The sequence below is a fragment of the Magnolia sinica genome, chromosome 5, assembly GCF_029962835.1.
Source record: "Magnolia sinica isolate HGM2019 chromosome 5, MsV1, whole genome shotgun sequence".
NCBI lineage: Eukaryota > Viridiplantae > Streptophyta > Magnoliopsida > Magnoliales > Magnoliaceae > Magnolia > Magnolia sinica.
In genome coordinates this window covers 94,523,719-94,542,157 of record NC_080577.1, presented here as the reverse complement: position 1 = coordinate 94,542,157, position 18,439 = coordinate 94,523,719, and the positions used below count along the sequence as shown (strand labels likewise).

The following is an 18,439-nucleotide window of genomic DNA, read 5'->3' as shown; positions in this document are numbered from 1 at the left end:
GGAATGACAGGCTAACCTTTCAAAAATTTGATCAAAAAAGGGCAAAGGGAAGTGGTCTTTCCTTGTGATGGTATTAAATTTTCTATATAGTCAATGCACATTCTCCAACTAATAGTGACTCTCGGACTTCTTGGGTACCACTTGAGATGGATTCACCTTGTGGCTATCAGATATGGGGTATATGAGACCCACATCCAATAACTTTAACACCTCAGATTTAACCACTTCTTTCATGTTTGGATTTAATTGGCATTGTGGTTGTCTAGACATTTTCGCATTGTCCTCGAGGTGAATGTGATGAGTATAAATCAAAGGTCGATTCATTTGAGGTCTGCAATTGTCTACCAAAGGGCTCATTTGTATTCCTTAAGAGTATAAATAAGCATACTCTCTTGTTCCTCATCCTAGTGGAAAGAAATCACCATTGGATATATTTCATCTTGACCCAAATAAACATATTTAAGATTAGCAGGCAATGGCTTTAAGTCGAGCTTTGGTGCCTTGATACTTGACGATAGAAGCTTTATGTTGGTTGGGGGTGATTTTTCAAATTCTAGCCTCCACCGATTGGTTTCAAGTACCGGTGTAGCATCAAGTAAGGCATACATCTCCCTAATCATATCATCATTTAAATCAGGGGAGTGAGTCAAGTACGTCTCTAAGGTGTTAGAGTATAGGGTCAAAAGTGACCTATCTTCCACGAATGAATCAATCAAATTTACTTCGTGGGCATAATCAACATCCTTGGGTTATTTGCACATACTAAATATGTTCATCTCTAATGTTATGTTCCTAAAAGTTAATTTCATAATCCCATTCCTACTATTAATTATGACATTGGATGTAACTAGGAATGGTCGGCTAATGATGACGGGAGTTTGAGTGCTTATATCGATGACGAGCTGTGTCCAAGATAATAAAATCTACTGGATAGTAAGACTTCAACTTGTACAAGCACATCCACTATCATTCCCCTTGGTATACGGGCCGAACGATCAGTAAGTTGAAGTGTGGTCCTAATGGGTTTTAATTCACCAAGGCCGCGCTATTCGTAAGCCGATTATAGAATTAGATTCACACTTACCCCCAAGTCAAGTAATGCATGCTCAATCCGGTGATTCCCAATCACACAGGAGATGGTTGGGCTACCAAGATCTTTATATTTCTAAGGCACATCTTGTTTGAGGATGGAACTCACTCTCTCCATTAGAAAAATTTTCTTTTGAATGTTTCACCGTCTCTTGGCCGTACAAAAGTCTTATATAAACTTGGTATAAGACGGTATCTATTTTATGGCATCTAACAGAGGAATATTAATTTTCTCTTGTTTTAGAACCTCCAAAATAGCCATTTGTTAGATAGAAGTTTTGGTGAAATCAACCTTTAAGGGAATGGTGCAACCATCTTATATTATTTTTTTTCTCATGTGAAGAATTGCTAAGCCCATCCTTCTTTGATTCCTTTAAGTCCTTAGGCTCTCATCCCTCGTCGGTATGCTTTTGTCAATTATTTTCTCACTTCTAAGAGTGGTGATGGATTTAGCTTGTTCCACATGCTGGTATGAAGGCTCAGGTCACTTATCTCGCATTGTGGTTTTGGGTTAGGTAGAGGTTAGGATGGAAAAGTCTTTTTTTTTTTCCTAACTATATGTGACTCTAATATTTGAATGGACTTGTTAAGTTACCGGAATGCTTACAATATGTTCTGATTAAATAGCTCTTGATTTTGTATGTGTTTTAGAAATGGATCCTCTTGGGCTCTTTTCTGATTTAATGGGTTGAAACTTGAAGGAAAAGCCCTTGAGGATTTCTCTCTATATTAGCCATTTGCCTATTCCTCCAATTGAAGTTTGGATGGTTCACTCAACTAAAATTATAAATGTTTGAAATGAGGGCGCTGAATGACTTTGATAATTATTCACAACATTAGATTGCTTGTGTAACAACTTTTGGAACACAGGAATTGTGGGACAATCCTGTGTCAAGTGTACGTTACTAGCATAAATACCACAAACAGTGTCACTTGTCTCGCTGGGTTTGACTGTTTTTACTTTCTTCAGTTTCATGTCCTCAATTTTTCTTATGAGATTAGCTACCTGATATTTACATTGTCTTCCTCTCTTAAGACGCACATTCCTCCCTTCTCTTTAGACTAAGTTGGTATCGGATTAGTGGGCTTAGACGAAGTATCACATAACTGCACATTTTCAGCAAGCATATCAAAATAATCCCACGCGTCATCATGGTCCTTGTTCATGAACTCTCCATTGCAGATTATCTCTACGAATTGGCGTATGGGCAAAGTCAATCCATCATAGAAAAAGATTATTACCCACCAAGTTTCGTAGCCATGATGTGAGAAGGAGTTCAGAAGATCTTTAAATCTTTCCCAGCATTGGAAGAAGGTTTCTTCCTCTTTCTGAGAGAAATTCATGATCGCCTTCCTCAGGGTATTAGTTTTATGAACTGAGAAGAACTTTTTAAGGAACTCCCTAGTCATTTCAGCCTATGTCCCAATGAATCTTGGTCTCAAGGAGTGAAGCTAAGACTTGGCTTTCTCCTTTAAAGAGAAAAGGGAACAATTTTAGTCTTAAACTGTCCTCAGATACATTATGAAAGTGTATGGTTGCTACAGTCTCATCGAATTCTTTTAGGTATAGATATGGACTCTCAGAATCGAGTCCATGAAACTTCAGGAGTAGTTGAATCACTCTTGGCTTGAAATCCATGTTTCCTGTATTGTATGGAAATACCATATAGGAAGGTGTACTAGCCCTTGCCGGTTGTAAATAATCACGTAAAGTTCTAGGCAGAGGAATGTTTTGTACATCGTTCTCATCTTGTTGCTCTTCAGCGGGATGGTGAGGTTGATTCTTAGCCATGTTTTCTGTTAAGTTAGAAGTTCTAAGGTGGTGTCTAATCCGGTGATAGATAGGCGGCCCTTTGACTAAACCTCCTTTAATTAAGAGATGTAGAGTGTTGTTACGTTCCCATTTGGGCCTGAAACACTCTCAATCCTAAGTCTAACTAAAACCTACTTCCAAAGATAGAAAATAGAAAAGTAAGAAATATGAAATAGTAAAGCAAGAAGGGTTGGAAAGATATTACCAAACCGATGATTCTAAGTTAGATTCTACAAAACAGAAGAATAAAGTTAGTATATAATAATTTAGAAAAACCTAATCTAGAAAAATAGAAAAAGTTAAACGTAATCCTAACCTAATTCTACAACTAAGATATTTCAAAAAAATGTAACCGAAGTCCCTGACAATATGCCAAAAACTTGTTCACGAACCCAAGTGTAGGGTTGCGAAGTAGTAATAACTTGGTGAGAAAGAGGTTGTACCCACACGGCCTTGCTATTGCGCGATTTCTATAATACGTTAGAAGCAGAACTAGAATCTAAACTAATTATTAAAATCTGGTTTAAAGAATAATTGTGAAAGAAGCAATTAAAGACAAAACACTAGAGCGCTAAGGATCCACTCATAGCCATCTCAATGTTAATTTTCTTGATTTAATTAGATCACACAACTGGAATTGAAGTCCTATTCTATCTAGCTGGATAATAGAGTAGTTAAATCATCATTCATAAACATCAAAATAGATTTGAACTTTCATTGAATTGATTCCCTTATAAAGCATCATCGACTTGATTATAGTATATTCAAAGCATCTATCGTGCCCGAAGTCAATGATAGATTAATGGAATCTACAGATCAATCCATTTACAAAGCACCTAAGAAAATATTCATAGTCTTCCTAAGCATCCAATATGCCCAGAGTCGACAATGGATCAAAATAAACTAGAAATACTTCTTCATTCAAACCAAATATCAATGAATTTTTCATCATTCAAACCAAATAACTTAAATTAATGTAAACTAAACATTCAGAAGAACTACAAGCTTCACAGCCAACCATAGACATGATTGAACTAAAACTCAAACAGAAAAGCATAAAAACTAACTAGAACTGAATGATTGAAGAGGAGAGATGATTCCTTGAAGCTCCACAACTCATTCTCTACTCCTACCCTAATTTGCATATAGAAAAGCACAAAACATCCTTTTATATAGCTTTGATTCGCACCGACTTTAAACCAACCTTGAATTTACATAGTTTTCGCATCTTCGATGGTACCTTCGATAGCATCGAATTCCCATAGAAGAAACCAGGTGAAAACAGGAAACTGTCTAGCAATAAACATTCTAAAATTTGGTATTTTCTCGATGTCATCAAACCTCTGTCGATGGTATCAAACTTGACTTCGATAGCATTAAACACTCCTTCGATGGCATTAAAGGATACATAAATTTATCTAGCAACAAAATAAGGAATTCCATGAATTTTTTGATGAGATCGAGTGTGGCTTCGATGGCATCGAAACTTATTTCGATGACATTGAAGGTGTCATCAATAGCATCGAAGTGTTGATTTCTGCACTTTCCGATTTCTTCACTTTGAGTATTCGATTTTCTTCATTCTTCGCTTAGTTTCCTTGGATGTTTGTCTCTTAAATTCTCTAATCTTAACCTCCATAGATCCAATCATCCACTTGGTTATTCTTTCAGCATTATATCATTTCTTTAAGCGTCCTTTTCTCCTTAGATCTCAAAATCACCTCACAAGAGAAAACATAAGTAATTATATCAATTAAGTGCATCTATGTTTATAAAACCAATGTATAACAATGGGGAAATATACAATATTTCACACCCAACATATGTTTTAGAGGAACATTGGGATTAATGCTTAAAGAAAGCTAGTAAAGGTTGGAAAGATTGGAAATTCATATTAGGTAAGGATTACCAGGAATCCGATGATACTGACTTGGAGCGAAAGTGAATAAACAGAATAAGTGGGTGAAACAAGAAGACTAGGAGAAGTTCATCGACTTGAGATTGACGTAGGATTTCTAAGACAATAGTGCGAAGTTCAAGGAACTTCGTACTAGGATGAAAAACCTACACACCATGAGAAAGAAGGTTGTGACGATTAGAGCCGAAGAGTTGGTAAAATTTTAACTCCCATTAGTTATTAATTTTTAATATATACTTGATTGAAAATGAAAACTTATATGTTTGCATTTTATTATACAAAAAAAAGTGTAAGACAAATGGTAGTCCGGTCACTAGGACCAAATTATGCATCGACAACCATAGTATGCTAGACGGTCATGCTTTAACACCTGAGGGGAACACAACCATTATGAGTGGTCATATATAAATTTATTTAAGTTAAATATTAATATAATAATCTATTTTTTTTTATATATTTTTAATAATTTTTTCAGGCACAAATAAAAAAACATCATTGCTGTTGATTCCACATTTGGATGACGGGATTTAGATGCCGAAGGATGGGTAAGGGGTATGAGAGGGGAATCACAATGAGTGGGTTGTGTCATACAACTCCTCCCTAGGGTCAACTAGAGACTATGGGGAGCGAACTATTATATGTGACTCAGCAAGTGCAAATGATGGCGGTAGAAATGGCCTCGATGAAGCACTCATCCATGGAGTCTCCTCTCTACCAACCGTGAGATCTTCTCGATTAAGAACCAAATAATTTATTCTCGAAAGACGAGCGGGCAAAGAACCATCATCCTTCCCCCTCTCCCTCACAAGAGATCGTAGTACGTGCTTGTTGAAGAATTTTTGCTGAGAAAGTGTTTTACTATTGGAATGCTAATTGATAGTGGGGCCCTTGATCCTACCTATGTTCACGTCTGCCTTAAGGAGATCTTCGACCACAATGTAGAGCTAAAAGATAGGGAAATAGTGAGGGGATGACATTTACAAATGTTGATATAGGCTTGATTATTAGGTGGTTTACGAATATGATTCAAGTGATTAGGGGTTGACATTGTAATAACCCAAATTTTTTTCTTGCACATCTGACAGTTTGACCATACACTCGCTTAGTTCCCCCCCCCGATCATCTACCATACACGTGATCAAGGCATGAGATCACCCATCCATCCATCCATTTTATAGTTTTGGTGATCGTCTAACAAAATACATTCCAACCATCCATCTGTATACAGTATAAATCACTAATGCAATAAATCTCACATACATGTGGCATGAATAGATATTGAGAGCATGCATGGTTAAGAGCATACAACAATTTTTATGTAAAGAGTATGCTATAGATGTTTTTCATTTAAATGAAACACATGCATGTCTAATTAAATAATATTATAGGATTATCATGTGGTTGTGTAGATTTTAGGAAGCACGAGATGCATGATTATGATCAGAGATCAATAGTCTAGATTGTCCAAAACACCTAACAACCCAACTATTACAAAATGTCTAAGTTCTATTACATGATCATTTGGCCACCCATTCGTTAACTTAAACCAATAGCATGAAACCATTAAATTCATACACAATATCAGTACCATGCATAAAACTTCTCAACTCACCATCTTCCACCCAAATCCATCCATTTTATCCATCAACCCATCCACCTGATCATCAATCCATTATAGTTCAATGATTTCACATGTACAACTATGTATACACTACCCACATATGAGCACCATTCACACACACTACTATACACCACAAGTGTCATGTTTTACACATACTTGAGGCCTTTGGTGTCATAAATAGGATCAATAAATTGTGATTTTTTTAAAAAAAAAAAAAATTTATAAGAGAGATCATTCAAGGAGTGTGCTTTAATATTTTTATGCATATGTTTTGTTTACGAGAGAGGTCATTGAAGGAAAGCATTAATGAGTGCATTTTGATATATATATTTTTTTACATGTGTGAATTATGGATCATGGGGCCATTTTTGTTATAAGTAGAGTAGCGGGTCCAGGAAATGAAGTGTGAGAGAAAAAAGAGAAAATAATAATAAGGAGAGTTAAAAAAAAAAAAAAAGGTTCTTGAAGCTTTAAGGTGAGTAATTTAATCATTGTTGAAATTTTCATATTGTTGTTATTTGCATATTTTTTTATTTAATGATTCATTTATTATTTTAATTATTTATTACAAAAATTTTAGTTTATGAGAAATTAAAATAATAAAATTGATTTAAATAAGCTAGTTAAATATATTTAAAGTTGAACATGAAACACTAAATATTTTGAAACTTTCTTTTAATTTTTTTTGAAATATTGATCAATCATAATTTAACATTAAAAAACAATTTCTGAATTTTTATTATGAAATTAAATAGGGAATAAAATTTTAAAAATTGTGTAAATTAAATTTGAATTAGATTATATTATTCTTCAATATTTAGAATATATAATCTAATTCCAACATTTTTTAAATTTTTATTCAGTATTGAAATTCTGATTTCATCATTTTATTAAAATTTTTTATATTAAATATTTCTGAATTATTTTCCTTTTGCATTTCAAGTATTATTAGGCAATTTTCTACAAATTCAAGGTTTATTTCATATAATTCAGAATTTCTACATTACTGTGTAATTTCTTGCAATTCTAGGGACTTCTTTGAAATTTTCAAAAATTACAGGCACTACTCTATACTCGTTTTAGGACCATGCACTAATGTGTACAGGAGTTCCAATGTCATTTTATAATTGTTCAGAAATTTCAATATTGTATTGTTTGGGTCTAGGATTTCATGTACTATATAATGTAAAATTTTGAAATTTCAGTGCTACTTTATTTAGTTATTTGAATCACTAGATTTTTGCGAAATTATATTATCCTATTCCATTTTAAATTTATCTAAATTAACAATATATATATATATATATATATAAAATTACTTATGTTTATTACTAGCATTAATAATTTTTGTTAATTATGTAACCTTTTATAGAATTCTCTACATTGTATCATAAAAATAACAAAAGAGTGTATACATACAATATAATGTTGTTTAAAGTTTAATTCATTATAAAAGACATTAATAATATTTTTGAATTAAATTTGTGGATATTAGATAATGGCTCATAGCATGTGTTATTTAATTTTATTTTTAAATTTAGACTTGAATGTGGATACGTTGCCAGAGAGATATCCCTAAAAAGCATAAGCAGGTAATGCGATTGTGTCTCTTGTGTGAAAGACTTTAAATTAGGGTGATTGTGTCCCTTTGTTGAAAGGCCCTAAAGCCAACAAGTAGGGCAATCGTGTCCCTTATGTGAAAGACCTTAAAACCCATTGGATCCTTTGGAGTCTCCTTTGTGTATGGAATATAAGTGAAAATGTGCATGCAGACATATGTTAGAGGTATAATTGGAGTAGTAGTCTTACCAGCTAATGTATGAATGGATTCCTCACCATCATGCACCGGTGCGTGGGTATTAATGCAACATTTTCATCTAATTGGGTACGATGTTGTAAGATATGATGGATATTATTTATAAGAATTCATGAAAAGTATCACATTCATAGGATATTTCAATTCTAGAACTTAAATTCATATTCCTTTTAAAAAAATAAAATTAATTTCATTATCTCTCTTATTTATATTTTTTAATTTAGTTTACATATTTTAAATTTTGGATAAGAAATGATCCTATTGGGCTGTTATGATCACCCTATTATAAAAATTCACAGGTGCAAAACTTGAATACTATGAGCAGGTGGGCCTCTACTACTAGTTTTTCATTTCCAACAATTTAGGTTTAGTTTGAATTCTATAGTTTGATATATATATATATATATATATATAAACTATTAAGAGAGTTGAATTTAGTGAACATTACGTTAATAAGAATTATTTCAGTAATATTTTTCTTTTAGATGGCTTTGAGTATCTATTAAATTTCATGAAATTACATGGATTACAATGAATATCTATCTATTAAATTTACATGCTTTAGATTTAGGTCCTAAATAAACCTATTTGGGTTCTCAGATTTTAAGGCGTGACAAGTTGATATCAGAGCCCAAGTTTAGGATTACACTAAGGACCCAGGGAAGTTTTTAAATTAAAAAATTAATCTAGAATGGTTCTCCCTTGGATAATAACGTAGGATTTATTGTCTCTTGCAACACGTTCTTAGATCTTTTGTGCACTTAGGCCCATTGTTTTATTGATCATAGGTCATGGCGGAACGTAAGATAAACAATGAAGCCTCATCGGGAACACACAGTCCCAATGTTAACAAGTTTGGAGTAGCTGTCACTGGAATTCCTAAAGTATTTAGAGATCTCATGACCCTCGTGGGTATGTAAATACTCCAAAATTAGACTTAGGACCAAGCTCGACCCATGCCTTTAGCACAAGAAGCGACAAGAGCCATATTAGAAAGATTCAAGAGACAGAGGCTGCCTGTATTCAAGGGAGGACCTGATCTAAATGAATTAGAAGGGTGGAAGAAGCAAATTTAAAAGATTTTTACAACTATAAAGTGTGGAAAATACAAGAAAGCGAAGCTAGCCACTTATGTTAGAGGGGCAAGCAGACCATTGGTGGGATTCAGTCATTAGGGGGAATCCAGGGGTTGAAGTTTGCATGTCGGCCCTTTTCTATGAGAAGTTCAATGAAAGATACTTCCTAATGTACGTACAAGAGAAGAAGATGGAGGAATTTATGAATTTAGAGAAAGGAGAAATATCAATGCACTAGTATGAGGCCAAATTCACAGAGTTGTAACGGTTTGCGACATTCTTGGTGTCCGAAGAAGCACGAAAGGCACAAATGTTTGAGAGATGTTTGATGGCCTTTAAAGTATATTAGCCCTCTTCAGGCTTAAAACTATATAGAAGTATTGGATCATGCCTTGGCGGTAGAGAAAGATATAATGAATTTTGGAGGAACCGCGATTAGAAGAGGGATGTAAAGAGTAGTGCTAGAACTGCTTCGCACATGTTGTCAGTGTAGTAAGACACATCTAAAAGACAAATGATGATGTCAACACCGATGGCCAGGCCAGCTCCAATACATCTTTCCTCGTGATTTTTGAGAGTTTGTTATAACTTTATACTCAAGGGCCACACATCTCATAATTGCCCCCAATTATAGTGACTTCAATACTCACAAAGACAGGGACTGCCATAGCTACCCTTTAGGACACCGTAGCATTAAGCACCACCGCCGTCATATCAATGACCCATGTAAAATTGTTCAATGTCTCAACTGTATCTGAGACCACCTCATCCACACCTGTAGAGATCACCTCAACTATATCTGAGACCACGTTGGCAGGGGCCACTGTTAGTGTATTAGAGGCCATCCCAGCAAACACAGTAGCAACATGGATCTTCACAATATCAACAACAGAGACAAGAGGGTCAAGTATCTCATCCTTAAGGTCAAGGTCACGTTTATGCCTTAGTGTGGCCTGGTGATGACACGACTAAGTTGTACGATGACTTTGTGCAATAGTATAATGATTTAACATATGAATATGATGACTCAACAAAACCATATGATGACACCATGCATGATTCAATGACACAATACCTCCATGTGACAATCCAGCACCACTGGCAGACACGACCACATTACCAGACACCGAAGCTACCGGGGATGTAATTGAATGTACCATCATTATATTCGCATCTTTAGCTAGAGTATTATTTAATTTTGGAGAGTTGCATTCATTTATCTCATATTGTCTTGTATGCTCTTTAGGCTTATCTCCTGTTTCATTAGATAAAAAGTTAGTAGTTTTGATCCCTATTGGAAAATCAATAAATCTAGTTTAAATATATCAATCATGTCCGATTATGCTTGAAAATGTAGAGTTGCTAGCCGACCTTATAACTATGCCAATGAGAGAGTACGATATTATCCTAGGGATGGATTGATTGCACTTATTTCGGGCCAAAATAGATTGCTTAAAGAAGATAGTAACTTTAAATGTTGTCGGGAGATCAACGCTCTAGTTCTTTGGGATGCAAATGAAGGAAGCACCGGCTATCCTATTAGCTCTTTCAAAAGCGGACTTACAGGAAGGAGTAGAACAAATCCCATTTGTTAGTGATTTTTCAAAAGTATTTCATAATATTTCAGGATTACTGCCATAAAGGGAAGTGGATTTTAGTATCAATCTTGTACCTGGAACCACAGTAATCTCTAGAGCACCATATGACATGGCCCCAATCGAGTTGAAAGAATTAAAAGAACAAATTCAACAGCTCTCAAATCAAGGTTTCATTAGGTCGAGTACATCACCGTGGGGACCGTTGATTTTATTTATGAAAAAAAGGGATAGTTTTATGAGGATGTGCATTGACTATCGACAACTCAATAAGGCAACCATCAAGAATAAGTACTCATTAGCGAGGATAGACAACTTATTTGATCAATTAAAGTGAGCACATTATTTCTCAAAGACAGAACTATGGTTTGGAAATCACCAATTTATGATTAAAGATAAAAATGTGCCCAAGAGAACTTTTAAGACATGATATGGCCATTACCAATTTCTAGTAATGCATTTTGGTTTGACAAATACCCCAACATTATTTATGGATCTCATGAACAAGCTTTTTAAAATGTATTTAAATCAATTCATAATAGTAGTTATATATGACATTTTAATATATTCCAAGACCCAAAAGGATTATGCGAGACACCTAAGGCTTGCTTTACAAATATTAAAGGAATATCAATTGTAGGTTAAGTTGAAGTATAATTTTTGGAAAGAGGAAGTGAAATTCTTGGCTCCCATGGTTCAAAGAAAGGAGTGTCTATAGATCTATCAAAGGTCAATGCAGTTATGAAATAGGAACAACCCAAGAATGTAATTGAGGTACATAATTTCCTTGATTTAGTTGGATATTATATAAGATTTATTGAAGGATTCTCTAAAATTACTAAACCATTAACTCAATTAACAAGAAAATGCATGCATTTTAAATAGAATGAAAGTTGTGAATAGACTCACTCCGAATTAAAGAATAAAGTAATGTCAACCCTAGTTCTAAACTTACTAGCCGAAGGAAAAAGATTTGTCATTTATTGTGATGCATCGTACAGAGGGTTGGGATATGTTCTTATGCATGGAGGTAAGATAATAGCATATACGTTAAAGAAGTTAAAAACTCATAAACAGAACTATCCCACACATGATCTGAAACTAGCAATGATAGTATTTGCCCTAAAAATTTAGCGAATTTATTTATATGACGAATAATTTGAATTGTATTCTGATCACAAGAGTCTCAAATATCTTTTTGACCTGAAATAATTAAATATGCGACAAAGGAGATGGATGCTATTCTTAAAAGATTATGATTTTGACCTTCATTATCACTCAAACATGGCAAATCTTGTGTCCAATGTCCAATGCATTAAGTAAAAAGACGCACAAACTTATGGTGTGTCTAGTGATTCAAGAGTGGAAGATGCTTGATAAAATGAAATATTTTAATATTCAACTCACGATAGATGATTTGTGGGCTTATCTCAACAACATAGTGGTGCAACCCACTTTGGTGCATCTAGTGGTAGAAGCACAAAAAGATGATGCGTGGCTACAAGCTAAAGTAGCAGAAATAATGGGGAATGATAACCCAAAATGGCAAGTAGGCCTTGATAATGGAATTAGACTTCGAGAAAGATTATGTGTTTTGCACATTCTCGAATTGAAGAATGAAATTTTAGATGAAGCACACCACTCAAAGTTCACAATTCAGTAGAGATGAATGAAAACATATCATGAAGTTTGACAACAATATTGGTGAAATAATATGAAGAAAGAAATAGTTGACTATGTGTTTAGATGTTATGTATATCGACAAGTCAAAGCCGAGCACCAGAAACCATTAAGGTTACTTCAGCTCTTGCCATTCATAAAATGGAAGTGGGAGCATGTTACCATGGATTTTTTTGTAGAATTTTCATAGACCAAATGCAATTAAGATGCTAGCTGGGCGATTGTTGACTGATTAATCAAGTCTGCACACTTCCTCCATATTTGTATTTCTTCTCCCTAAATGAGCTGAGCAAGCTTTACATCAAGGAGATCATTAAACTACATAGAATCCCCATATCCATTGTATTTGATAAACACTTTATATTTAAGTCACATTTTTGAAGGATTTTTTAGGATGCTTTAAGGACATCACTCGACTTTAGTACTACTTTTCATCTGCAAACGGATGGACAGACCAAACGAGTGAATGAAATCTTTGAAGATATACTTCACGCTTGCATTCTCAAATTCAAAGAAAATTGTGACGAGCATCTACCATTAATAAAGTTTGTATATAATAACAGTTTTTAAGCTAGTATCAATATGGCACCGTAGGAAGCATTATATGGAAGACCATGTAGATCACTAAATTGTTAGATAGAAGTTTGCGAAAGGAGTATGTTTGGACCAAATATTGTGTAGGAAATGACTAAAAAGATATACATCATTAAGGAATGCCTACATACAATATACAGTCGACAAGAGCCATGTAGGCCACCGGAGAAAGGTCGTGAGCGATTACATACTATTTAAGGTATCACCGATGAAAGGAATCATGCGATTAGGGAAGAAAAGGAAAGTTGGAACCACACTACATCAAGTCGTTTGAGATCCTACAAAGAATAGGCATCGTAGCCTACAGACTATCTATACCACCACGACTATCCGGCATTCACAACGTATTTTACATTTCAATGTTATGAAAGTAAGAGAGGAATTTTTTACATATCATTGACTAGTAGCTGCTAGAAATTTGGGAGGACGTCATGTATATAGAGCAACCAATTCACATTCTTGACAAAAGAAATAGGTACTTTGAACCAAAATCATACCGTTCAAAAAATTGCAGTGGGGACGTCACGATGAAGAAGAAGCTTTAAGAGAATGCAATGACGAAATTTGAGAGAAATACCTACATCTTTTCACATAATAGGTATTTTAAATTTCATGAACAATTTTTTCATTAAGGGTAGTAGAATGTAATAACCCAATTTCTTTTGTGAATTGTGTGACCACCTGACTATACACTCACTCAGTTCCCCCACCCGATCATTGGCCAGACACATGATAAAGGCATGCGATCACCCATTCATCCATCTATTTGATATTTTATGTGATCATCTAATGAAATACATCCCAACCATCCATCCATGTACGATAGAACTTACTAATGCAATAAATCTCATATGTGTGTGGCATGAATAGATGTTAAGAGCATGCTTGGTTAAGAGCATGTAAATTTTTTTTTTTTTTTTTTAAAGTAAAGAGTATGATATAAATTCCATGTGGGTGTGTGGATTTTAGTATGTAATCACTTAAATAATACCGCTTTATTAGGTTATCTGAATAACTAGATTTTCACAAAATTATATCATCCTATTCTGTTTTAATATACTGTAGAATAATCATATAAAAAAATGAGTTATATGCACTATTTATGTTTATTACTGACATTAATAATCTTTGTTAATTATGTAACATTTTATGGAATTCTTTGCATTGTCTCATAAAATAGAAAAAAAGTGTATAAATAAAATATAGTGTTGTCTAAAGTTTAATGCATGATAAAAGTCATGATTAATATTTTTGAATTGAAGTTGTGAACATGAGATAATGGTTCATAGCATGTGCTTATTTGTATTTATTTATAAATTTTGACTTGAATGCAGATGCGCTGCTCTAGGGATGTCCGTAAAATGCATAAGTAGCTAAGGTGATTGTGTCACTTGGGTAAAAGACCATAAATCTAGTAAGTAGGGCAAATGTGCCCCTTAGGTGAAAGACTCTAAAGCAAGCAAGTAGGGTGATCGTATTCTTTTGGTAAAAGACCTTAGAACACATTAAATCCTTTCGAGTCTCCTTTGCATACGGCATATAAGTGCAAGTATACATGCAGACATACATCAGAGGTGCAACTAGAGTTGTAGTTTGACCAGCTAACATATGAATGAGTTCCTCACCACGAGGTACTGGTGCATGGGCATTAATGCAATGTTTCCATCCACTTGAGTATGGTATTGTAAGAGATAGATATTATTTATGAGAATTCATGAAAAGTATCACATTCATATCATATTTACTATTTTAGTACTTAAATTTCATTATCTCTCTTGTTTACAATTTTTTTTTATAATATGCTTATTTTAAATTTTAGATAAGAAATGATCCCATTATACTAGTATGCTCACCCTATTATAAAAATCCACCAGTGCAGAACTGGAATACTACGAACAGGAGGGCCTCTACTATTAGTTTTCATTTTTCAGAAATTATCTTTAGTTTGAATTTCAATTTAGTTTTGTTCTTTAGGTTTAGTTTGAATTTCAAAATTCGATGAAAAAAACACTATCGAGATAGTTGAATTTAATGAACATTAAGTTAATGGAAATTATTTCAATAGTATTTTCTTTTTAGATGGTTATGAATATCTATTAAATTTAATGGAATTATGTGTATTGCAATGAATATCAATTTATTAAACTCACGTGCCCGATATTCGGGCCTAGATAACCCTATTTGGATTCCCAGATTTTAGGGCATGACAAAAACTTTTTTCAAATTTTCTTTTACTTTTTTGTTACTTATTAGTTAATGCCTAGATATTTATATATCATTTTTTGTTACTTGTTAGATAACGTGTCCACATACATTACATCTATGTACTAGTGCCCAGATATATAATGCATTGTGATATTGATTGTGATATGTGCATTGTTGTCAATTGGTTATTATATAAAATGCATTGGTTATTATATTTTTTTGCATGTAAAGGGAGATGAACTATGATGACTTGGTCTTATCACAATGTTAAGTATGTAGGTAGCTCTTTCGTTGTTTATAGAGAGTCCAGTAAATAAAATAAATAAATATTTTTTCTTTTTTCTAGACGATAATATAAAATTGCTTTTAAATATGAGTGATTCTCCAATCTTGAAAACTGCAAGATTGATGAGAGCTTGCGTATCCTTGTGTTTTTCTCTTACAAGCTCAAATGGTGCAGGGGGAGTTGATGATTGAATTTCCTTAGACAGGCCTCTAAGGTTTTCAACTAACTATTCAAAGCCGATTATTGGATATAATCAGCTTTAAATCAATAACTAAAATCCCTGGAGGAAAGTTTGAAAAATTTTCATTAACTACTTCCCCTACACCATTTGAGCTCATATGTAAGTTCTCATTGATCATGCAATTTTTAAGACCAGACTCTTTGTTTGTACTCGAACGAAAATTTCAAGATGAAAATCTCCATTCATACTCTAACCGTACAAGTGATACAAGAGTAGAGAGTGGGGTTGAGCCCTACGAGGGCGATCAACTTGCAAGCAGTGAGCATTATGCTAATGAGGAACAAGCGGCAAGTGCATTTGAGTTCTACGAGCTCAACTAGTAGGTCGCTAGAGCTTTCTTTTGGATAGTTTGTGTCTTTGACGTTAATTCACTTTGGATTGTACATCCCTTGCTGAGAGTATTCTTTTAGATTTTATGTATTTTGAATGCTAGCTTTCATTTCAGGCATGGTTATATATATGACTTAACTTTGATACCTGCCTTGTTTAGTTGCTACTCTGATTTTGAGACATTAACTTGATTGTGTGAATGTGTGGAGAATCCATCCACTTGTGGATGTGACACTCGGGTCTCTATAGCAAGAGTATTATACTAGAGCGGTGAGAATTTAAGGCATTACAACAATGGATTATGATGATTTTAGATTATATAAAATGTGTTTATCAGGTGAATGGGCATAACCATAGCCCTAAGGATCTAAATTCAGCAAATTCTGATATACTTTTTTCAATACTTGTTCACAACTCCAAGTGTAGGGTCGTGATGTAGTATTAACTCAAAAGTCTTAAATCGATCCACAGAGACTTATGTGGTTGAGAACATGACTAGAACTAGTAATCCAGTGAATAAAAAAATAATTTTAAAACAGTAATTAAAAGAAACTGAGGATCCTAGAATCCCCAATTAACAATTGCTTAAAAGTGATTCATCTAATTCAATTAGAATTCTCAACTAGAATCGGATAATGATCTGTTTTAATCAGAAGATATAGTGATTAACTCAATCTAGAACATCCAACAAGGTATATGAATTGAAACTAATCGATTTCTCATGAAACTCTAGGCAATTGATCACAGTGAATCAAAAACATCTTTTGTACTCGGAGTTAATAATAGATCAATTGATTTTACAAATCAATTCCTTCTCCAAACTACAAATTCAATCAACACGATCACAATTCAATATTAAAAACCCAAAAAATTGAATTAAAAATGAACTAACTTTAAGAATTCATCATGAGGTTTATCCCTTAATTTTAGCTAAGAGATTAGCCTAACAAAGTCATCTAAAAAACAAGGAAAATAGGAAAAACAAACTAGAATTGAAAGATTGAGGAAGAATAACGACGTCGGAAAAGCTACACCTTCACTTTCTCTCCCAAACCCTAATTTGCATTCTAAACATGACTAAAAACCGTATTCATTTATTAATTGTTCACACTAACTTAAAGAGTTCTCGAACTTTTGCACTTGCACACTCCATTGATTGATGTCTTCGATCGAATCAAAAGTAATCGAACCTCCTTGATCAAATCGAAAGTGTTTGCAACTGTTCAATGAGTAAATTAAAAAAATTGTTATTTTCTCAATTGAATCAAAAGTGTCCGTAACTGTCCAACAAGAAAATTCAAAAATCTATTATTTTCTTGATTGAATCGAAGTGCTCTTCGATCGAATCGAAGATTACAAAATTATTCTAGCAACCAACTTCAAGAATCTTAATTTTTCAGAGCGGATCAAACTCCAATTGACTTCCATTGATATTCATCAATCGAATTGAAGGTTCGATCGATCGAATCGAGAATTGTTGATTTATTCCTTTTATGAGCACTTGATCTCCAATCTTCTTTACAAGTCCTTAAGTTTTTTTAATCTTATATTCTCCTTCTCCTTCCTTTGTCCAATTCTGCATTTGCTTGGGCTTGAACTCTATTAGGCTTTAAACTATCACTTTCAGCAAAGTTGTATCTTAGAATATAAAATTTTCTTGCGTGTTGAAAACATATTTAATTAAGCCACTTATGCAATATTTATGCCTCAACAATACCAAATAAAAATTTAACAGCCTGAACCATTGAATGCTGAAATTATTTCAAAATATTCGATGGTCTTGGGTCATTCATTTATGAGCCCAGAACGACAGTTTTATACTGTCGAATTTGGTCCCAGTCGAGATTCTCATTTGATGGCTCCTCGATCGATGAAAATAAATAGACGTTTTTGGGCTGTCGAATTTCATTTTTGACCTTAAAATATTTGACAGTCATTTTTTTAAAGTCATCAAAATTTTCAGAATTCAATGGATGTGACTGTTGAAAATGACTATTGAATATTTTAAGTTCAAAAATGAAATTTGAATTAGGACATTTTTCACGTAGTGGGCAGTGATAACTTCATACAAAGGATCATGTATATCTAATATGTACTTTACAATCTTAAAAAACTTTACTAAATATTTATTATGGATCATGAGTAGTACCTTGAATAATTTGGACCATTGAGACT

At 33.7% G+C, this 18,439-nt stretch overlaps 1 non-coding gene across 1 annotated transcript; it reads left to right on the top strand.

Moving 5' to 3' along the window:
• The first annotated feature begins 2,345 nt into the window (after positions 1-2,345).
• On the top strand, positions 2,346-2,451 carry LOC131247707 (small nucleolar RNA R71). Its single transcript, XR_009171979.1, has one exon. It is a non-coding gene; the product is annotated as a small nucleolar RNA R71 (small nucleolar RNA).
• Positions 2,452-18,439: the final 15,988 nt, after the last annotated feature.